The sequence below is a fragment of the Dermochelys coriacea genome, chromosome 2, assembly GCF_009764565.3.
Source record: "Dermochelys coriacea isolate rDerCor1 chromosome 2, rDerCor1.pri.v4, whole genome shotgun sequence".
NCBI lineage: Eukaryota > Metazoa > Chordata > Testudines > Dermochelyidae > Dermochelys > Dermochelys coriacea.
The window spans coordinates 236,025,642-236,049,811 of record NC_050069.1 but is presented as its reverse complement, the minus strand read 5'-3'; the positions used below and the strand labels follow the sequence as shown (position 1 = coordinate 236,049,811).

General features: G+C 38.4%; 1 protein-coding gene across 19 annotated transcripts in view; it reads right to left on the bottom strand.

Moving 5' to 3' along the window:
* Positions 1-24,170, bottom strand: part of KIAA1217 (KIAA1217 ortholog) — a 528,161-nt gene that overhangs the window by 137,239 nt on the left and 366,752 nt on the right. The window lies entirely within an intron of this gene.

The following is a 24,170-nucleotide window of genomic DNA, read 5'->3' as shown; positions in this document are numbered from 1 at the left end:
TGTATGGGAATTCCATTCCCCTGTTGCTCAGACAACTGTTAACATTGGTTGTGACAACAAAGGTGCACCACACACACAGACACACAGAGCCTCAACCTGTAGGATTAGAAATTCATCCAATAAGTTTTCTTAGATCTGCTCTCAAAACCAGTGAGTGAGTTCTGTAAAGAGGGAACTGGCAGCTGAGTAGCATAGAAGTATTTACATTTTTGATAACTGAAATGCTATTATTAATAATTAAAATCTCTAAAATGTTTCACTTACCTTGAGGAGTCTGTTGAGAAAAAAGTCCTAAAAATAAATTTAGCAGTAAAGCTGTCAGAACTCAGGATCAGAATTGCTGCTACATATGCTTTGAAGAGTAAGGGTTAGCAAGGCCACAATAGCAGTCTAAAATTTTTATCCAACATACTAAAAAATTATGAGTTAAACTCTGCTTTCATTTATATCAGCATAAAATGTGGAAAAACTCCACTGATTAACTGAATTACTTATAATTTCCAATACATAACACCAAACAGAATTTATCTGCATACAATTAACTGTAACTTCTGTTAACTGCTAGATACTGTATGTTAAAGATAAGTCTACCTAACCATCTCTGCTGGTACCAATCCAGGGTTTTATATTTGCTCTTATTATTGGAATTTCTTGATAACAAAAACTCACTCAATAGGAAATGCAATGTCCTGAACATTTTCATCACTGACTTCAAAAAGGGCTTTGTGTTTTGTGAAAGAATATATTAATACATTTTACAACTTATAAGGGAAATTGCATTAACAAACATATAAGGGTTCCGTTTTGTCTGTTGCAGAGAACAACATAAACTTCTGCCACTATAACTCAGACTGAACTAGGGTAGTAATTTTCCATAGTTTCTCAAGCAAACGTTACATCCAAAATAAATAGTATACCTATCCTAAGTACAGCAATAGAAAACAAGAAAGGATTTTCCCCTCAGAACCTACAGTGGAAATATAAACTTTTTAAAAATAAAGTCCTAAAGACTTGTCAGTTTATATTCCCAGGCATAAAATGCCACATATCATATCCGTCTTTCTTTCCTTTCTCATTTAAAGGTCAGATACTTATATTAAAAATACCCTATAGTTAGGCTAAAAACAACTCCCATACTGGGTTTGAAAAATCAGTCAAATTAAAGACAAGTTAAAAAAAAAATAAAAAAGGCCAAAACAACACATTTTGCTGACATGTGACTCTTTCAGCAGTTTCTCGTGTAAGATGGAGAGAGCTTGTTGCAGCAATGGCATAGATCATGTAATACTCCCCATGTGACCTTGAATGTAAACAACAACTCTTAACTTTTATGAGGTTTTCATTAGACTGCTCTACATCCCCAACCTTCTCTGCTGCCAGCCTGTCCAGTTGCTCACATATTATAATAAGTTAGAAATATCTAATGAGAAAGCTAAATTCTCTGGAGCTTTGCACTTATGAAAGGTTAGCTATTATCCAATGTTCTGCAATGAAAAGATTTTGAAGCATTGAATTTTTCCAGGAATTAAAGCTAACAACATTTATCCCTAGCAAACCAAGGCATGCTTTGAAATGCCTCTGACATGATCAGCTCTAGTCTACAAAGTTGTAAACACAGAGACTGGTGCATGTACAATACTGCCTGAGAATTTACAGAAGTAACAAGCGACTTGCTAACATGAAGGATTTCAAGAAGTCAGTTCTTCTTTCATTCAGTTATCTGAAATGTCGCTTGGCAACCATCATTGCTAAAATATTTTAGTTACAAAGGTATGCTTGTTAGAGGATGTTACCAAGTAATGTCAGTGTAAGTTAACTCATTGAAAATAAAGGGAACTAAAGCACATTATGAAGCTCAGTTTATTGTTCTATTAATAGAAAAAAACATAAAGAAAATATAAAGCAAGATGCAATATAAATGAATCAAGATAATCCGGTAGAAACACTTCATGGTTTAAGTTTGCTTTTTGAAAAAAATATTTTGATAAACTAATTTGCTTCATGTTTCCTCCTGTTACATTTGGTTCCATTGCTCTTAAGACAAGCAGGATGATGAAGTTTTATATGTGCAGTTACCAATATCTGTTAAGTTATATTCTTGTTTTGAGCAATTCTTTAGCATTTAATGTAAAACAACTCAGATCCCCCTCAGGATTAATGCCAACTTCACAGTGATTCACACACACTGGCTAGCATTGCTTAATCAAATCACTGCAATGCTAAGAGGCTTACAAAGACTAATTAAGCAATGGTGACTCAAACAGCAGATTCTGTAAAAACAAGAAGCCTGATTCTCCTTTTACATGCCATTAAAGTAAGTCTGGAGGGGCTCCACTGAGGTCGATGGAGTTACACAAATGTAAAACCAGCAGCAGTGAGAAGTGAATCTGGCTATATGCCCTGTAGAAAGCCTCAGGCCATTTGTGGCACTTGACTAATGTAATATTTTTAATTTTAAACAGATAAAAAGAACTATCACTAGGGAATGGTGGCCATCCAAATAATTCTGAGATATCAGTGCATATAAGGACTGGGGTGCAGTTTTCTTTTTGCCAATGATGAGCACAAGTTTGGATGTTACAGTGACAGTCAGAGCAAGTTTCTGGACATATCAGGTATCTGAATTGCTTCCTAGAAAAATTGCCCCCTTAAGGGAAAAAGAAAAAAAATGACCCTTTCCATGTCTATGGAGCCATAAACTACTAGAACCATTGTGAAGATAGCTGGGGAGGGCAGTAGGAAAACTGGCAGTAGTATTTCAGTCCAGGTGTCACCAATAGGCATGTTGTTGCCAGACCGAAGAAAGGAAAGCAGATAGTAACCGAGATGACAGAGAAATCTGTATAGAAATGACACTTACAAAGGTTTATGTTTGCAAACCCCCCATCCCCCCAGTCAAAATGTATTTACAAGTTACTTAAATACTTAATGACAGGTTTCAGAGTAGCAAGGCAGTATATAAGAATGGGCTAGTATCTCTTTAAATAGCTTGCAAGCCCTCTAGTGGAGATCATTGTGTTCTGTGTTTTAGAAGCTTCCAGAGCCCAACTAGAACCGTGCTCCTATATAACTAAGCCTTACATATTATGTATACTCAGTAAAAATGATACAAATTTACATCAGTAATGATCAGCTAATAGCTTGAGAGACATGATGGTTCTGTGGCCCTAAACATTACTTGGGTCTGACTGTCCTGTCTGACTGGTGCTCAGTCAGTGCTTCCTGAGTCTCAGGCAAATATGAGGAATGCAAATCACAGCAACACCCCCATGTTACCTGAGACATGAGTAATTAAATAAAGCATAGAATGCAGTGTAACTGGATCTGCAACACAGAAGCTATGCAGAACTTTTCATGCTCCAAGGAAGAGAGAAAACTAAGCCACAGGAATTTCCCACTTAGGTAAGAAGGGCGACTCTCTTCCCATTTAGTAACCAGGATGGGAAGATGAATTTATGCAATGATGTCAAATTGTCATAGGATGATGTTACATTAAAACTTGATAATGTTCACTCACAATGTCATGTCACCATATAACCCATTACTAATGCAATGTCATGAAGGAAATGTCAGGATGCTGCATGGAGTAATTATTTTATGCATCTCTGCAAATCTATTTGAGGGTGAAGCTATTCTCTGCTTGTTGAAGGTCTATTAACACTAACTGCATATTTTCTATTGCTGACCCCAACTTTTTTCATCTGGCTTAGACAATATGTTTACTCAGATCCCACAATTTATCATTTACATTTTTAGGGTGGAATTATATTCAAATCATCCTAAAAAGCTGCAGAATTTTCCATCAGCCTTCAGAGCTCCTACTCATGACTGGCTTTGTTGTAACCAGCCAAAAATATATCTTGTAATTTGACTGCTGTGAAGAAATGAGCTTGAAATATGCAGGTTAGTTATTCCTACTCTCCCTTCTCATCACCACAGACTTATCGGGGTGATCTTCATAGTTACAAGTGAAACTTCTTTTGAGGCTCCTATATAAATCTGTCTGGTCAGTTCAAACCTGGGTGCCTAAAGTTAGGCACCTAAATAAACAAAGCCAGATTTTCAGGGCTGTTGAGTGCCTGGAATTAACACACTTTTGAAGTCGATGGGAGCTGTGGATGCTCAGCACTTATTACCACCAGGCTCTTATTTAGGTCTAATTGGAGATCCTGAAGTTTAAAAATGTTGTCCTAGGGAACTTAGCAACAGGCCTATCAGCAGTTTTCATCATGACAGACAGGTCAGGACTGAAATATTCAACATACTTATAAATATTTAAACAAATCCTCAAGCAATCAAGGAACCCTCTATTTTAAGATTCCTCCAAAAAGTGCATGATGGGTGGATGGTGCCTCAGTTTAATTGAAATGGCACACTTTCCCTCCTCCCCTATTATCCCCCCAAAGAAATTCCTATTAAGAACAATGGGATGGAGAGCTTAAAAAAGAGAGTACTCGAACATATACATATTAAACTTTAATAATAGCTCTTAATCCATGTATGTGTAACCCCAGGTTTTCTATTGCCACAAAGGACAGTCTGGGATTTGGGGAGGTAATACACAAAACTAGAACAAATTCTATAGGTAATATTTTAAATGTGGTGGCTGTAAAAATACAGAGCAATGGTCCACCTTGCTATTCTACCCAGTGAAGAATTCTGGGATCCCACCACATTTGCTCATGGCAGATAAGTTTTACAGTCTTCGTCATCTCATCCCAGGTGGACTCAGGATTACTATCTGCTATTTATTAAGGTGTCCATAATTTCCAACTTGGATTTTACACAGGACTTATCTAAATTCTCACCATAGTTTCAGTTGGAACTTATTTATTTTCCTAAAAAAAAAACATGCTGAGGTGTATTCATGGTGCAGAATGACATGTTCCATCCCATAGGTGGCTGCAATTCCCATCTACGCAATCTGGGAAGTGCTGTGGGAACTCTAAGGATGAAAGGGATAATTTAAATAAAAGATGACATTACACCTATTAAAGGGAAAAGATACTCACCCACCCAAGTAGCCATAAAACCACAAGCAAAAAGAAATACTTAAATATATAAATAGATGCCTAAGTGCACCTTGGGGATAATGTGTTCTGATCCAAGGGACAGATTACAGTCTCACCCCTCTCTCCATGCCACAACCAAGGAAAATAAAAGGAGTTTCCACACCTTTGGTGTTGCCCACCAGAGCTAATGAACAAGCCGTGGATACTCCCAAGCTGTCCCTGTCAGACCTATTTCAGTGGGTTCTAAAAGGCTGGAAAGAATTTTTCCATGTGCTAAATAGTTGTGGGGGGGGGGGGGAGACAACAATCACCAACACTAAGTTGCCTTGTAGGTTAGCGAGCTCTTCAGGGCAGGTGTGAGCCGTGGCCTTCTGTGTTTGGAAAGAATCTGGTGGCACTACCAGAAATAAATAAATAGATGGGGAAAACAAGTATAATAAAGAGCATTGCATAGGGTCTTAGGCAGCACTTCACTTACATCTGTCTCCTTATTTGAGACTCTTCCCACCCCATGCAAATAGATGTGCATCGTTAAGGGCCTCTGAAATGTACATTTGAAAGTATTATCAGAACACCTATGAAAAATTACTGGGCTGGTAAAATTTTGATATTACAGTAGGGTGACCAGATGTCCCGATTTTATAGAGACAGTTCTGATATTCTGAGCTTTGTCTTATATAGGCATCTATTGCCCCCCACCTCCATGTCCCAATTTCTCACACTTGCTATTTGTTCACCCTATATTACAGCAGCTCCCTTTCTCCTCTCGTGCAATTTGTCACTCTTCCTCCTCGCTCCCCTTTCCCTCTCCTGCTGTCCTATGGGCATCTCATTGTTGAATGAGAAGTAGGCTGCCCCTCCCTTTATCTTCCTCTACCCTTCTGCTTCTCCCCCTTTTCCTTTCAGTCTGCTTTCTTTATTTATTTGCATATTTAACTCCTATTGGTGGAAATAAAATGAGTCGGCAAATGGCATAATATCAGGGACAAACAGACAAACAAGGCTATCATGCACTGTACATAGAGAAAAAAGGAATATCCCTGTTCTTATCCCTGTAAAAAAGAACACAGAGTGTGATCACTCTCAAAATGTTTTGTTTCTTACCCATGGAGGGTAATATTTATGGGACTGAGGGATTATGCATTTGACTGCAGCATAAAGCATTCTGGGACACCCTTTAAATCTGCATTCATATATGAACCAGACAAAATATGCTGGCAAAATAAACTATAAAGATGTAGTTGAAACACCCATAATTATATATGTCATATACAAAGTGGAGGAAGAGCTCGATGGAGGGCATAGAAATATAGGGTTAACTTTCTAAGTGTGAATCTTTTGTGTGTGTGTGATTGTGAAGGCCATGGTTTAGTCATCTCAGGGTACTCTTGTGAATATCTTATATTTCTCACTAGTAATTTCAGGGATACATAAACTTACATTTTTCTAACTCCATAGGATCAAAAAGATTAAAATTTTGATGAAAGTGATCATGAAAAGAGAGATTTCATGATTCCAAGGAAAGGAAGGAGTGAGAGCAGCAGAATAAGAACAATGGATTTAAAAAACCAAACTCGGAAAAATAGTAGGTAAGGTCCCATGGGAAGAAAATCTAGGGGGAAAAGGAGCTCAGGAGAGTTGGTTGTTTCTTAAGGAGACAATATTAAAGGCACATCTGAAAACTATCTCAGTGTGAAGGAAATATAGGAAGAATAGTAAGAGGCAAATATAGCTCCATTAGGAGCTCTTTAATGACCTGAAAAATCAAAAAGGAGTCCTACAAATAGTGAAAACATGGACAAATTGCTGAGGAGTACAAAAGAGTAAGCACTAGCAAGCAGCAACAAAATCAAAAAGGCTAAAGCACAGAATGAGTTACATCTAGCAAAGGACATAAAGGCGATAAGAGGCAGCTCTTTAAATACACTTGGAGCAAGAGAAAGATGAAGAAAAGTGTAGGTTCTCTACTTAGCAGTGAAGGAGAGCTAATAATAGATGACACCAAGAAGACTGAGCTGTTTAATGCCTATTTTGCTTCAGTCTTCACTAGACATCTGAATGGTGACCAGATATTTAACACAATTAACAATAACAAAGGGGAAGGGACACAAGCCAAAACAGGGAAAGAACAGATTAAAGAATAATTAGATAAGATAGATGTATTCAAGTCACCAGGGCCTGATGAAATTCACCCTAGGGCACTTAAGGAACTAATTGAAGCAATTTCGGAATTATTAGCAATTATCTTTGAAAATACATGGGTGAAGATGGGTGAAGCCCCTGAGGACTAAAGAAGGGCAAACATAGTATCTATCTTTAAAATGTGGAACAAAGACGATCCAGGGAATTATAGACCAGAGAGCCTAACTTCGATTCCTGGAAAGATCCTGGAACAAATTATTAAACAATCAATTTGTAAGCACCTAGAGAATAACAGCGTTATAAGGAACTGAAGCATAGATTTGTCAACAACAAATCATGCCAAACCAACCTAATCTCCTTCTTTGACAGGGTTACTGGCCTAGTGAATGTGGGGAAGCAACAGATGAGATATATCTTGATTTTAGTAAGGTTTTTGACACAGTCTCACGTGACAGTCCCATAAACAAACTAGAGAAATGTGGTCTGGATGAAATTACTATAAAGTGGGTTCACAACTGGTGGAAAGACCATACTCAAAGAGTAGTTATCAATAGTTTGCTGTCAAACTGGGAGGACATATCTAGTGGGGTTCCACAGAGGTCAGTGCTGGGTCTAGTACTATTGAATATTTTCATTAATGACTTGGATAATGCAATATATAAGATTATACTTATAAAATTTGCAGATGACACTAAACTGGGGCGGAGAGAGGATTTGCAAGCACTTTGGAGGACAGGATTAGAATTTAAACCAACCTTGACAAATTACAGAATTGGTCTGAAGTCAGCAAAATGAAGTTCAATAAAGACAAATGCAAAGCACTTCACTTGGGAAGGATAAATCATATGCACAACTACAAAATGGGAAATAACTGGCTAGGTGGTGAAACTGCTGAAAGAGATCAGTGATTATAGTGAATCAAAAATTGAATGAGAGTCAACAATGTGATGCAATTGTGGAAAAGGCTAATATAATTCTTGGGTGTATGAATAGAAGTACTGTATATAAGACATGGGAGGGAATTGTCCCACTCTACTTGGCACTGGTGAGGTCTCAGGTGGAGTTCTGTGTCCAAGTCTGGGTGCACACTTTAAGAAAGATGTGGACAAATTTGGAGAGTCCCCAAAGGAAAGCAATAAAAATGATAAAAGGTTTAGAAAACTGACCTATTAGGAAAGATTAAAAAAACTGGACATGTTTAGTCTTGAGAAAAGACAACTGAGGGGGGACCCGATAACAGTCTTCAAAATATGTTAAGGGCTATTACAAAGAAGATGGTGATCAACTATTCTCCATGTCCACTGATTTAGGATAATCTGCAGTGAGAGAAATTTAGGCTAGATATTAGGAAAAACTTTCTAACTATGAGGGTAGTTAAACTCTGGAGGCTTCCAAGGGAGGTTGTGGAATCCCTATCAATGGAGGTTTTTAAGAAGAGGTTGGAAAAACACCTGTCAGGGATAGTGCAGGTTTGCTTGCACACAGGGCAGGCCTTCAGGAGTTTTCAAGGTCCCTTCAAGCCCTAGATTTCTATGACTCTATGATGTAACAAGGGACTATGAAGTGGCACAAACGTGAGGAGGACTGAATAAAACAGATGAACGTGAAAATCCAGTATGGAAATTGGGCTGGGAGCCATTGGAAAAGAATAAGTATAGTTCCCATTTCCTGTATCCCTCTCTATACGCCACCCAATTGGTATGCTCCATAAGGAAGTCCCTCCAAGGGGCACAAAAATCTAATGCCCTATTAAGGGACATCCCTATAACTTTCAAAACCACAAGAAAGAGCAAACTACATGATAATCATCCTCATTTCCACAGGTCAACTTTGCTGCATCTGTTTGCTCTCTCAATTAATTCAAAACCAGAAAAACCCTTCAAATATATAATGCTATATAGAGAGAGAAATCAGCACATTTTAAGGTGGTTATTAATGTATTGGGGCCACATTCTTCCCTCGACAACATGCACTCAACTCCCATTGAGTTGAAGGAGCTGGGTGCATCTAACCAAGACAAGAGCGTGGACATTTATGCCTAGCATGCCATTAGAGGCAAACTCGGAAATTAAAACAATGTCAAAGGATGCACATGCATCAGATTGCTGTACCCATTTTGCTTGATGTGAACCATACTTCACCACGGTGGAATACAAAGGGAAAAGCATGCATGTCCAGATTTACTGAAGGACACTGACACTAATTGTGAGGTAAACCACACACAGTTAAAAGGTAACAGGCTCAATCCAAGGCAGAATGCAGAAAAAGGAAGTACAGTACTAACTCTCTGAGAGGATTCAATTTTCATCAAGTACCTTTGAATGTCAAGTTCTGAATGAAGGGAGACCAACATACACTGCAAAGCCTGTGGATCAAAGAAAGAGACAGAAAGAGAAAACTGTTTAAAGGAAAAATAAATCAAAACAAAACAAAAAGAGAATGGCCTGTGCATAATGAAACTGTACTGCAGCATATCAGCAGCGGAAAAGAAAGATGAGATATATATTGAAAAAATACATAGAACAAAAGGCAGCATGTACACAGTGAGCAATATAGTCTTATCAATCAGTAACACAGTTTCACTTCTGTATTCCAAGAAGCAGTTCTATAGCATTGAACTCAGAAGGTGCACTAGGAACTGGTGAGTTGTGAATGTTGACAGTGATCTTACTATAACTCAAGTTTAAATGAAGACTATGCCATCTTGTTAGCCTGTCACTCCCCATAGCGTCCAGCATCATCAGTGGGGAGTGACAGGCTAACATGATGGCATAGCTCTTCTTGATCACACTACGAAGAGCATTGCCTGATCTCGTGAATTAACTGTGAGTCTCATAATAGTTGGAGTTTTGCATAAAGCTCCAGCTCCCAGAGTCATAGGATTATGACTTTAATTTAAAAATAAGTTTCTAGCCTTCATAGTTGTGGAGAAAATCTTGAAAATAGGAGGCTTAAGACCCACAATACAATAAAAAGAACCCCAAATGTAGTATTAACAACAGCTCGTGATTTTAGGGGGCCTGACATCATTTTTGAACACTTGGAGTTGTAAATGTAATGCTACATGTAATTTGAATATAATTTAATCTTTCGTTTGTTTCTAAGAAAAGAAAAGCATTTTACTGTATTTCTAAATCTTCTCTCCTTTCAGCCTGTGTCAAACTGCTATTACAACTGTTACAGTGCTTAATTTGTGCCAGGGCTGGCCACGGCACCTCTAGGCTTGACAGTTCATATCCTGGGCACCCCTGGGCTTGCCGCATCAGTTATGAATGTAAAAAAAATGCTTGAGCCCCAGCACCTCTTTCATTACAAATTAAGCACCGCAACTGTAATGACCCCGCTATTGCCTATTCTATACTTTCTGCTATTAGTATGAGCCAAAGTGCAAAACTAAGCTGAATGGATAACTATTAACTACAACAAATATCTTACTGAGCAAGTGAGCACATCATATAGTGCCAATACTATAATTAAGACAGTAATTCAAAGCATCTTTCAATTCTTGTACACAAAACCCATGACAGACATGATTGTATGATATCTGATTCCAGGGGCAAGCCTATTAGTACACAAATATTCTATATTTTTCAAGATTTAGTCAACTAGATAATGTTTTTGTGTGTTTGTGGAGGGGGGGGGAAGTTATACCTCTTTTTAAAAGAAAACAATAGAACACTTCCCACCAACAACAAATATACCATTTAGATTTGTTCAAGTAAAATAGGATTTTTACGAGTAAGTTATTTGTGCAAACACAAATACATACTAACTGCAACCTTGAAGCACCAACTGGATAACTTCCAATCCTGATCCCAGCACAAAGGCACAGACAACACGGTCAGTTGCCATGGTCTCTGCACTATTGAAATCATGTCAGCTTTTGCATTTGTTTCTGAAGTCACCCTCCCTAACACACACACGCTCCAAAAGGTTTTACTTTATTTTTAATTGAGAAATCATTCAGATAGAAAACTCCATCACATTACTTCATTTTTTTACATCAAAGTGCTAAATCCCACAAGGCAAAGTAGCTGGATTGTGTGAAGGGCTTTCCATGGGAAGGAATCTCTCCCATGCTGCAGAGCTTCCCTGAGGTTTCTGTAGCTCTCATCATGCACAAGACCCTAATAGTGTAGCGTGCAATGATCCATATACTGGCAGATTCACCAGCTCCACTCACACTCTGACCTCCAGCTCTTATCCAAGCTCCACAGAACAGGGTGGAGTTGAGTTCCATGCCCAATGGGTTCCTCAAATCCTGTCACCCCACACAGTGAAACCAAACTGGTGTCACTGCCTCTGGAGCCTTCCACATCACAAAGGAAGGGGCGGGATTTAACTCCAAAGTGTGTCTCATTATTAAAGTTAGGAAGCCACTTGAATAGTGTATCTTTTTAGGGGGGGAATTTCTCTGTTATTAAATTAGTCTTTTAAAAATAATCAAATTGTTATGTAAATTCTACAGCAGGTAGGCAGGTAAGAATACAGTTAAAAGCGATCTGTCAATTTCATGGACATCTAAAAAACCCTCTCCTCTTAGTATGACGACATATTCTCTGCCCCTCAATATCATATGTCATAGCATGTGCACCAAGGATTGGAGCTAGAAGTCTTTGAATAAACATAATCTGACAGAGAAAAACCCCCACACAAAATCACAACGTGGACAGTCATATAATATAGGAAGTCTCCCAATATAGTAGACAAGTTAGTGCTATAAAGGCACTCCGCAGAGAAGACTTCAGATCATATCAAACTTCAGTAACAGGAGAATACTTGGACAAGGTAATATGAGAAGAATATTACTAAAACTACCTTTAAATGCTGTGATCAAATATCAGGGCCTCACTAGAGGTGAGCCTAGAACAGATTTTGAAGAAATTCATGTCGGAATCCAAACTTTGAGGCTTGGACCCATCACTAATATTAACCTAAACATTTCTCAGGTATCTATATGCCCTCCGCTCCCTAACTCATCACCATAGCATCCTGAGTACCTCAGAAATATTTTAAAATATAGAACAGTACTCAACTGTTCCCTCCCTCCCAGCCTGTAGGAGAAACAGCTTGATTTTTATTTTATTTTTCATGTGTAGGTACAGTATGTGTGTGAATGTACACAGACCATAGAGAGGGAAAGCTAAGTTGAAGAGATGAGCTCCATATTATAGTTCTCAATGCAATGAGGACTGTAATCTTTCTTTCCTGTTACAGGAAGAAGTTTAATAATGTAGGATCAGCATCTGTGAAAGTTCTCTCTCACACACACCTCCTCCACTGGTTGACCATTTCATTTGTCCACACTGAAATGTAGCTGTCATGGGACGTCATGGCCATGGAGAAAGCAGCAGCCTCTCAGGTAGTTAGGGACAATCCCATGGACAATTTACACTATCAGAAGAGAGATCTTGAACCAGACTCTCTATTTAATGGAGAGCCAGTACAGAGAATAAAGCACGGGATGATGCGCTCACAGCAACCTGTATTGTCAAGCAGATGAGCTTGAATACACTGATCTATACTAGGTGAGGATCTGGCCCAATGAGTTTAAAGAATTTATATGTGACTACAAGGAATAACACACGCTCTATCGCCCTAGACCCTCAAAGGAGAGTAGCTTCTGTTGAAAAGTATTGTGCCTCTAGCAGCTGAGAAAGTAAATAACCCATAAATATAAAGTGTTATGTCCTGCCAATGCTGGATTAGCATAGAAAAGGATAGCTGAACACAAGCTATAAGGAGGCAGTAGAAAAAGCTGCAAAAGGAAAACAATTTCTAATGGGAAAATGTGGAATGTGTAAAGAAAGAACAGAGAAAGGAGCAGTGTGAGATACTGAATATATAGTCAGTAGAATCAAATTTGGAAAAGCTATGGCTATAGACATATTGAGACACACTAACAGGCAAGTATGAGAAGGATTTACTATTACATGGAGAAAAACGGATTTCAGGAGCCAGTCTTTACTATGATGAGAAAGGTAATAGGAACAAAGGAAGCAGCTGTAAAACATGCTGGTTTTGAACTGTAAACAGAAATGGAGACAGCAGTGGCCTTGAAAAAGTGTAGAAAGCTGAGACTCAAAGGAGGAAAGCAAAGATGCCAGGAATGTGCTGACACTCATTAACTGGAGTCCTGAAAAACATCTAATGCATGCAAGTGGCAAAATAGTATCCAAACGATCAGCATGCAGTTACTTAGGGAGAAAAAAGTTAAATAACTTAGTGCTGAATGTATTAGTAATTATCCCAATGCCTGAGTAAAGAGACTGAATGAAGTGTAAGACCAACTTGCGGGATCAGCTTGCTTAGTAGACCAAGGGAAAGTATTCACTATACTAAGCAGGATCAAGCCTTCTGAGCACTAAGACTCTAGACTCCAAAGAAAAATCCAAGTGCTTCAGATGCTGCTGTTGATTCAGTAGGAGGCATCCTTCCTTCCAGATTAGTCTGAAGCAATGTTGCAGAATGGTGTTAGGAATGCATTGTACAGTTAGAGGATTTCTGGAGGAAAAGTAACACTGCTTTTCTTACTGGCTGTGGTCATTAAAATCTGGGTGGAGCTTTTCACTAAAGAGTGGGTGTTAACCTCAGTTCCCCAGATCACAGGATAACTGAGAAATCACACAGAATGTTAGGGTTTTCAGCATTTTCAATCCACCTCAAATTTAGGTCCTTGTTTTATGGTTTTGGAAAATTTTAGAAAGGAAGCAAGTCCTTACAAAGAGAACAAGTTGAATTTATAAAGGTCACCTAGGAAAATTACAAGGCTGCTCAGATGTTTTACAAGAGATTTCTAAAGCCAGGTCTAGAATATACTACTAAGTATGAAGCAAAGACATGTTAGCAAGAAGGCTGAGGTGCTATAAAACAATTATGGAAATTGAATGTGCTTACAATCTCTTACCAACTACCCTTTTCCTGATCATGCAGAATCATGTCATAAAGTCAATACCGGAAGGAAACAATAATGGGAAAGCAAATGGCTGGATATGACTATGTAGATGATAATATATTACTGGGAGGGTCACTGACTCATATGTCCTCTTAAAGAGCTTAGAACTGAAGGAAGGAAATAGGGATCAAACATCGATTTCCTGCAGACAAGGATTTTGTTGGGAGTATGTGAGCAAGCCAGGATGGGAAAAAGTAAGGATGGCAGCATAGCTGGGTTTGAGCCAGAGAAGCTGTTCTAGTAGTAATTTAAAAACAGCAGAAATTTGTCAGACAAGGAAAATAACTTACTTAACACACATATCAAGGCAGAAAAGGTGATCTCCAATGATTTGCAAGAGGTATGCAAGATAGCCATTTGGGCAGCTTATGTTGAAACAGGGATGGGCAATGACAAATGGTTTGAAAGTAATCATAGAGACAATAAAGTCAGCCAAATGTAGATCAAAAACGTAGACAGAGGGAAGAGAACAAAGCAAGAATACTACATGAAATATTCAGATTCAGAATTTGATATTCCAGGCTCTAACCAGCATATTTTACCTGTACAGCATCATACAAAATGCATATGTTCTTTGGCTGTTTGCTTATTTAAAAAAATCACAGATGAGAACTATGTATATATGCTACCTTAGCAGAAACAACTTTTACCTAATTACCAAACAAAAAGAAACATGAAAGAGTTAAATTCTCCTCTTCTCTCTCAAAGTTATTGCTCTCTCAATATATATGTAAAAATAACTTGTACTGTCAACAATTCCTTATTATAAAGAAAGTAACTAGAAAGAGCTAAATCTGAAAGTGTCTCTCAATGGAATTCAGCGAATGCTCCCTAATATTTTTTATATATACATATGTAGGTGGTATTAGGGGGCATTAGCTATCTGTGTGTGTGTAATTTATTTAAAAATTAAATTTTAAAAGAAATGTTAAACCAGTGTTCCCCAAACTTTTTACCTTGCACCCCCTCTTACAGCATCCATGCCCCCGCCCAGTTGGGGTCGGGACTGGAGCCGTAGCTGTGGGGGGGACAGGATGGGGGGGTGGGACAGATGGGGTAAGGAGGCCGAGGCTGGGGCCACAGCGGGGGGTGGGGCTGGAGCCTCGGCCGGGGCTGAGGCAGGCAGCCGACACACCAGATGCAGAGCCCCGGCGGGTGGGGCCAGCAGCCAGGGCCACAGGCGCAGGGCTGGCAGTTGGGGCCAACAGTCAGGGCCAGGAGCAGAGCTGGGTGGCAGCTCCTTCCCCATCTGGCCTGGGCCCCAGCCATACCCCTCCCTCCCAGCATTTCTCCATGCCCCACTAGGAGGGCGTGCCAACAGTTTGGGGACCTCTGTGTTAAACAGTCTGGAAATAAAAAGTGAAGGGATCCAACATGTTCCCCAGGACCATATATTCCTTCATCTTTCACTATCACTATACCCCCCTTGTTTTATCTCTAATAGATATAAGCTAATGGATATACACTATTGATTACGTATCTGGGATGAGGGAAGAGAGTTTCCAGTTCCCCTTAGAAATGCTCCCCAGCTTTCTCTTATTGATCCTTCGAAGTGTTGAGTGCTCTGGCCTGATCCTGCCAAGCACTTAAGTACAGGCATATCTTTAAGAAATCAGGGGGACTACTAACATACTTGAAGTTAGGCACATGCTTAATTTTTTGGCTAGAGTGTGAGGCCAGAATGCTCAGCACCTTGTAGAACTGAGCCCTATATCCCTGCTCGATTGAGTCCTAGCCAGCCCCTTCCCCAACCATAAAAGATGACAGAAGTTCAATGAAGTGAGAAGTGTATCTTACACTTTTACTTGTTTGTCTTCTCTACAGTTATTCAAGCACCATCTTGAACAATGCAACAGGCCAAACCAAATTCTTTGTGCCATGCTGGAACAAACTGATTGGGTATAGTTCATTGAGACTAATGTAAATCCAGTTCAAGGAGCTCTCTTGCACAGGAAAATTCTGCACACAAGAAAGCTCGCAAATTATAGACATATAATATGGCATGGAAAATTTTGAAAAAACACTGTCTAAAAATGTCAAACATGGATGCCTAAAGTGAGTCATGTAAATTCACATTCAGGCACCTAATTAAACAGCCTGATTTTAAGAGGGGCCAAGCACGATTGCTCTCAATATTAATACGATTTGTTGGGTGCATGGCAACTGAAAAATCAGATTCTTTTATTTATAAACTGATTTATATAAAATGTTCAGCTGCCTAGACATGGATTTATGGCCCTAACATTAGCAAGTTTGAAAATGTTAACAAATCTCTTTGGAGAATGTTCTGTCCTGATTTTCTGTATTTCTCTTCCACTTTTGTTTTAATAGCTGGGACGCTTGCACAAACATAGATTCTTTGTTTTTAAGAGTCCATCTGTTCCTGTTATTGATTCCCTACCTGAAGTTATTATCCTCTCAACATCACAATTTATTACTGAGAAAACCATTGTGATTCACCATAAGAAGATTATGATTTATGGGAAGAAAGAAGCATGCAGAGATAAACTGTAAAGAAACAAAGATCATGATTTCATGGAAATGTCCCCAGTAGTATAAAAATATAGGGAAGATGAATAAAACAAATCATCTCTCTCTCTGTGTCTCCACACACACACATGCGCGCGCACACATACGTTTTCAATATACAATTCATCCCTTTCATTTTCCTCTGGTGTTTCCCTCTCAACATTACATCGACAATTGGCTGACCTGGTTATTCATATGACAATCAGTAGTATATGGCACATTACAGAGTACATAGTGATTACTTATGGCCTAATGTGAACACCATCTTTTGAAATACTGAACACATACCTTGTCATTTTCCATTAGTTATATCTATTTGTAATTGATCTTCCATGAGTTCTTTCTCCTTAGACTTCTTTTTTACCTGCACTGTTAATTAAATGGCCATTATTTTCTTGTCTATGATCAGCTCATTCAGATAAATCTGATAAAAGCTATTCAAAGTGATGGAAATAAAAATGTGAAGATTGGGTTACTTGCAATTCAAATTGTACCATGTTCCTGTAGTTGTAACAAAAGAGGGAATGACTATGAGATAATTATTCAGAAAGAAATGAAGAGAGATGCCTAACTATACACTGTAACATGGTTCCACCTTTATTCTGGTCTCCCATGTGTGGCTTTAAGAATGCTAATGTTCAGATTTTCAAAAGAGCTCAGCATCCAGCAACTCCAAATAATGGCATCTACAGAGCGCTAAGCTTGTATGGAAATCTGGCCACTTCAGACGACTAAACGGAGATTGAGCTCTTCTGAAAAACTGGCTCTAGAGAGGCCCAATATAGCCCTACTGGTTTCCCATTTAACATGATTTGGTAGGCTGATCCCTGCACCCATGCAGAGCCCAGAGGTTGACCTGCAAGGAACCCAGTGCAGGATTGGGGCCCAAAGGGTTAACTCTTTTCATAGGTTGCTGTTTTTCTAGCTATCACATCTTCGTATGCTAATGAGCTCTCATACAAGCATTGTTATTCAGAATCCCCTATATCATAAAGCAATGAATTAATAAGCCTGCTTGCTCACATTAAAGCATGCAAAATATCCTTCTTCTGACAGCATTCCAATCTGCTCCAAAAACTCTGTTTAATCAGCTCTACAAAGAAATCTAGGCATAGAGTTCTACAGATTGGGAATCTGGAAGTCCTGAATCCCAATACCAGGCCTTGATTAAGGCACTCTGCTTCTGTTGCCCTATCTCAAAGTAAAACATAGTGAATGATATCTACCTAGCTCAGAGGAGTTCTTTAAAGATGAATTAGTTATTGCTTTCCAGCTCTTTGAAGATAAAAACTGCTATATAAAAACTAATTTTTATTGTGTCATATTAAGCTTGTTTTAAGTATCACAGTTGTCCTGCTATGGTAAGTTTTATATCAAAGTCTCATGTTTTTCTCCGAGGGAAAAAATATTTCAGTTAAAACAGGAATTAATTCAAGGATGTCCTATGGCTTGTGTCAGGCAGGAGGTCAGACTAGATGATCACAATGGTCCCTTCTGACTTTATAATCTATTAATTTAAATTCAGACTATATCACCAGGGAAAACAAAGCACATATATAAAATAGCTCCTTTTAAAATAATCAGACGTTTACTGGTAAGGACCATTCTTCCTACTGTTTTCTTTTCAAGAAACAGTTCTGTTGTCTCACAGTGAATTATTAATTATTATTATTATTATGAATTTCAATGCCATTTCAAAATATGCTGTTGTTTCAAAGGTTATATATCAGCATAGATGAGTATTAGTGCATCAAATGCAAAATGGTGCATCACATACTATGCACTATCAAGATACATAACAAAAAACCATTTTTTGGAATACAACGATTAGCTAATAAATAAACAAACAAACAAATACTAGTAATAAAATCACATTCTAGCTACTTCAACACAAACGTTAGCTCAAATGTACTCCAGCCAGAAACACCACAGGGATGCTACTGGCTTCATAAAACATATAAAGCAGGGGCAGAGAGCTAGACTTGAAATTCAGGAGTTGATGTCATAATTGTTCAGCAGCCAAGTCAGGACTATAAAACCAAAAAGAATCTGCAGCATATAAAGCAGTTTCAACTTATAAAGCTTCCAGCACCTTTGCCAATGGATAATAACTTGCTATACAGTTCCCCCATGCACATTTTAACTACAAAGGATGTAAGTGCAACTATGAAATATGTCTTAAAAAATCTCTTTCTTTTCTGCTCCTGTTGCTATTTTTTCCCTTCATAATTGAAGATGTTTCTTGCATGGGGACCATCTGCTTTTTAACAACTTTGATTTTCAAAAGTCTCCTCCTTCCCCACTTTCAGTGATGGCACCACCACAGCTAACAAAGTTTACATCGACTAGTAGTCTACCAAACAAATCAGCTTTCAGCAGTGTCAGTCGGTATGAAGTAGACTGGTATGTGGTTTTCCGATGAACAGTAAAAAGATCACATATGCCTCAATATCCCTTTCATTCTCTCTCAGCTGATGTACTGCTGTTTTAGCATATTAAGCACAGGTGGTCTTAGAAATACTGAAAATATACAAACATAAAGGTTAAAAAAATCCCTAAAGTGACATGAATATTTTATACACACCACCAGATGAACACACATTAGCCTCTTCTGCATAACCCACCCCCCAAATTATTCCCCGTCTACACTGGAGCACCCCATATTCTTTAATCTCTCTGCCCCGTCAACAAAAAGACGTCTGTGTTTATTGGAGCAAGGAAAGTATATAAAAATAATCTATGGAAAGGCTGTGCTGCGACAGTCTCCTAGACAGCAGGGCACAGTTCTTACTACTTGATAAAGTCCACAGCCAGAACATGATGAAGGTTTTATTCTTTGCACTTACCTGTTTGCTTGGTTTCTCTGCATGACAGAAAGAAATCCTGGCGCACTGAAGTCAATGGGAGTTTTGCCTTTCACTTCAATGGTACCAGGATTTCATCCACACAGTCTTATTTTCCATTATTGAAATTCCTTAAAGTGGGAATTTGAAAGATTCCATATGGAGTGCAAAAAATTGTATTCCAACATATTGTTTCCCACAGGAAAGTTTCTCACAGTAATTTATTTCCCAACAGCTGCTGTTCTATTGAAATTAGTTGTAATACTTAATCACTTTTAAGAGAAAATACACTAATAGCTGTATTGGCCACCTATTTAGGGGTCTAAATATAGACTGAGGTATCTAACTTTTATGAGGAGGGTGGCCACAGCCCTTGCAAATATAATAGTGATATTTTTGCAGAAGTTTTTACTAATTTGGTAAGAAAGGTGACTTGGAAACTGGAAGGAAAGACTATTTCTCATCTTCTGGTGCTGGGGCAGAAATTACACCCTTTTCTTTTGTACCTATTTCTCAAAATTAATCCATTTAATTTTATTGACTAGAATGCAGGAAGTTACAGCAAAATGTACCTCTCCCATTTCCCAAACAGACAGATCTCCACCCCGCTGCTCTAATTGCGAGCGGTGAGAATTCTGTACTTGAAATTTACAGTAGCTAAGCATTAATTCCATAAGTATATTGCTTTGTTTTCCTTCAGTGTCCTGGAATGCATGTCTTCTTACATGCTTAAGTAATAAGAAGTAGCCAAATTGTCAGTTCCGATCAAGACAAATGAGCCCCCTAGGCTATCTTCAAAGTGCTATGGTGTTAGATATTTTGTTCACTGCAAAGATTGATGAAGTAACTTGGAACAGCTATATTTGGACTCAAGAATGTTCTCTGGATTGACTATCTTCAGGATATGGATATCACTGTCATTCATGCAAGGAGAGATTCTAGAGAGTTACCATCTTGTTGAAGATTTTAACCTAGATACCACCACAAAAGAGGCAGGGAGAAATAGCTGGAGTCTTCTGCAGAGATCTTGAGGTTCTCTCTCTGACCATCAAGGTTTTAAAACAAGAATATTCTAATATTGTGGAGCTCCTCCAGTTTTGGGAAGAAACTAAGATCTATAAGAGGAGTTATGTAGCTCTTTACAAAGACAAGAAAATATTTCACACTTTTAATGGCTCATAGAAGTCTTCCCCCCGACCCCCATTAAATATGTTCCTTGATTACAGTCAGTCATTCACTGATTACAGAAATTCCCATCAGAATTTTAATTTCTTCCGCTGTAAAAGTAGTAACTTGCTGAAGAAGGAGGGCCATAAATTGCTGTTAACAAAGAGGTAATGCTTGAATCCAAAAACTGGTGAGCTTGACCAGGGGACTGAAGAGAGGAAAGCTATCTTCTGCTCCCAGCTGCACCACTCACTCACTATGTGATGCTTGGCAAGTCTCTTAACCTTTCTGTGCTTCATTTTACACATCCATAAAATAGAGATAAGAATACACTGCAGGGTTGTTGTGAGGCCTAACTCATTAATGTTTGCAAAGCACTTTGAGATCCTTGGATGGATGAAGCTATAGAAGTACAAAGAATCTAGTAGTAGTAGTAGTAGTAGTGAAGATGTACAAATCTGCATGATTTTTCATTTTCAGTAAATACATTAATTTATATGTCTGTAGAGAGACGCTAACCTTACATGCCAAAAGCTTTGTTGCCTCATTGATCTCAGAGGAGCACCAGGATATACCTGGTGGAATGGGTAGTCACGTAACAGTGTAATTGCCCCAAAGGAACTTTTCATAGGCTGGGGGAGGGCGGGGGAAATAGTGCAGATCTCTCAGGGGGTGTCTTTACAGTAGCTTGGAGCTAGCGCATGTCTGCCTACCCAGACTGGGAGGCATGCTCATGGCTGCTGTGTAAACATGCCCCCATCGGTACTGCAGCCCCATGGTGAATCTCCTATGGAAAGCTTATACTTTTAGGAGACTGCCACTGACTGTTAGCATCCTGTAGCACAAGAGTTATGTTCTTTTGAGCAGCCCATCCACATTCACTTAATTAAGTGAAGTTGTAAGAACAGTTCTGTAAAGGCAGAAACTAAAAAGAGTTCACCTCAAGTTAGCTAGTGTAAGAAAGCCAAACTTAAAAAACTAATATACTACTCTACCAGATCTGTTATCCATTGATTGAGCTTTCAGTTTCCACTTAAATCTGGAATTTAATAAATGGTGAGTTATTTTGAAAATATCTGAAAAGGGAATTGCGTCCCAGACCAGTTCTAAATTGCTGTTGAATAGAACAAAATTATGTCTAGCTAGTCGTAATTTGTGCAATATTTTGTCTGAATGCAAAATTCCAAAAAGAACTACTTGCTTGATATTTTCCTACAGTATTAATAATCTCATGGTATTTGGTTGTTTTGCATCAGAAAGGTCTAGTGAAAACAGTCATGAAAATAGAAGGGCATGACTAACATTTTGGTAGCAGCAAGTACCAAAATGCACTTCAGAGTCTATTGATGTAGTGGAGGAAAATTTTTCTTTCTATTCTAATCATAGTAGAGCTTGGGATGCAAATAGAGAGATTATTTGTTTATAAAAAGAGAGGGAGCAGTTTTCTTCCAAGTATCTGAAAATATTTTACTTAGACCTGGGAGTTCTGGAGAAGAGAGATTTGGAGAAGAATGTAAAAGGTTTAGCCTCTAGGGAAATTCTTCTACAGTAGTTTTGGACAATAAATAATACTCCTCGGCATTAAGACAACACCTGTTGAAGTTCAGAAATGGAGTGTCTGCAGTCTGGAATGCACCCCAGGGATTCTTGCAGATCATAGAGAAGTGAGGTTTGCTATCTCTTATCTCGAGAAGTTACTGTTTATAATATGTTATCGTAGATTCTATTACTTGGCCATGGAAACTGTTAGTTGTATAAACTGTTCAAGTCCTGGGAGTGTTCATACCTCACTGATGGTTAAAATTATTCCTGTACTGTATACATTTTGTAAAGTGCTTTGCGATTCTTCTGGATAACAGGCACTATATTATAAACATAAGATCATGTTCATAAAGTGTATTGCCATTAATCCTTTCTGGCATCCACATAAAGATATGGACTTCCATTGTCTCTCAATGAGAAGCTGAAGATAATACTTCTTGCATGGAGTTGGCCTTTTTTGTAGAGCCTTCTAAGCCACCACAACTTATAGATCAGCACCTAACAACTAACTAGTCTCAATTTTCCCAAATACTAGTTAATTTAACCTTGAACAGCAGGTATCTGCTCTGGACTGAAATTGGGTTATTTCTGAAAATGTCATTGGGTCATTTCAATACATAAACCAGCATATAATCCTTTTTTCAAGAGAGAATTATGAGGTGGCACATTTTTTTCTCAAAGCCAAATGAGACAATGGTTTGCGTTGTACTAGATCAAGAAAATGGCAGGCTGATCCAGCCATAAAAATCCATGACCCACAAATAAACCATTTAAAATAATGTTTGAATGATAAACTTAGTTCTCCCAGTCCAGAAGCTATGTTGTGCTGTACAAAAAAATAGATTAGGAAACTCAGAGGTATCTCTGCAGCAGCAGTGAGTAGGACTGTAAAGATCCACAGAAAGTAAATTCTGTGTATTAATGAGGGAAATCAAAAAGGTTCCAACAACATGAGTGAGAAGAAGGCAAAGAGTTGAATAACCATGGAGAAAAATGTGAGTGAGCAAGAAATCAATTTAGGTTATTTTGCAATGCAGAGGGCTCTAATGTTATTGCATGAAATAATATGAATTGGAAACACTGTTTTTATTGGTCTCAACATTGATTACAATGGCAGTTGATTCTAGAAGATGACATCATCATATACATGATGAAGCAGACAAAATTTAAACTAAATGCAGACAAATCCAACCTGATTTTAGTCCTTTCAATAACTGAAGAATATTCAGAGAATTATTCCTCTAGATTAATGAGAACCAATATAATTTTCAGCTACAAGCTAATGAAAATGAAAAGAAGTTTCCATAGCATAAAAGTACAACAGCCATAGGTCACTTAAAAACATAATGCTAATTTGGAAGGTTGCTGTCTCATGTTACAAAGCCTTTCAATCTAGGTAATAAAACCTTTTTATTTTGTTTACATAAGACATTTAATGGAAACTTGGGGAAAAAAAACCTGAAAGTAGCATCTCTCTGTTTATACCTTTTAAAATACCTGCTGAATAACGAAGTATGGCTTAAAATGGATTGTGCCTATCTAAAATCTAGACACTAAAAGGTGGCACTGACCCTCTGAAAGCTTTTACCTGCATTATATTCACACCCTGGGTGGAGGGGGAGCAGAGAATATTAGGCTATGAACTGCTGTAACAATAATTAGAGTGTTTGTGTGTGGGTGGAGGGAGGTGTGTAAGGAGAGAACATGGGTTTAAATAACAGGAAAAATAGTTGGCAAACTTCAACTACTTCCTCAAACCTAATAAAAGACACTAAGAGGGTCATCAAAATGTTGAACTCCAAGGTTTATCAACTGCAGTTTAGAACCGGGGTTCTCAAACTTTGTAATAGTTTGGACCACATCTTACTAGAGGGAATGGGCCAGGATCCTCAGCCTGCAGAAGGGGAAATGGAATAAAGGTGGCTGTATGTCAGTTTTACATGCCCCCAGACTCCTGGTCCTGAGGCTGGTAAGGGGCCA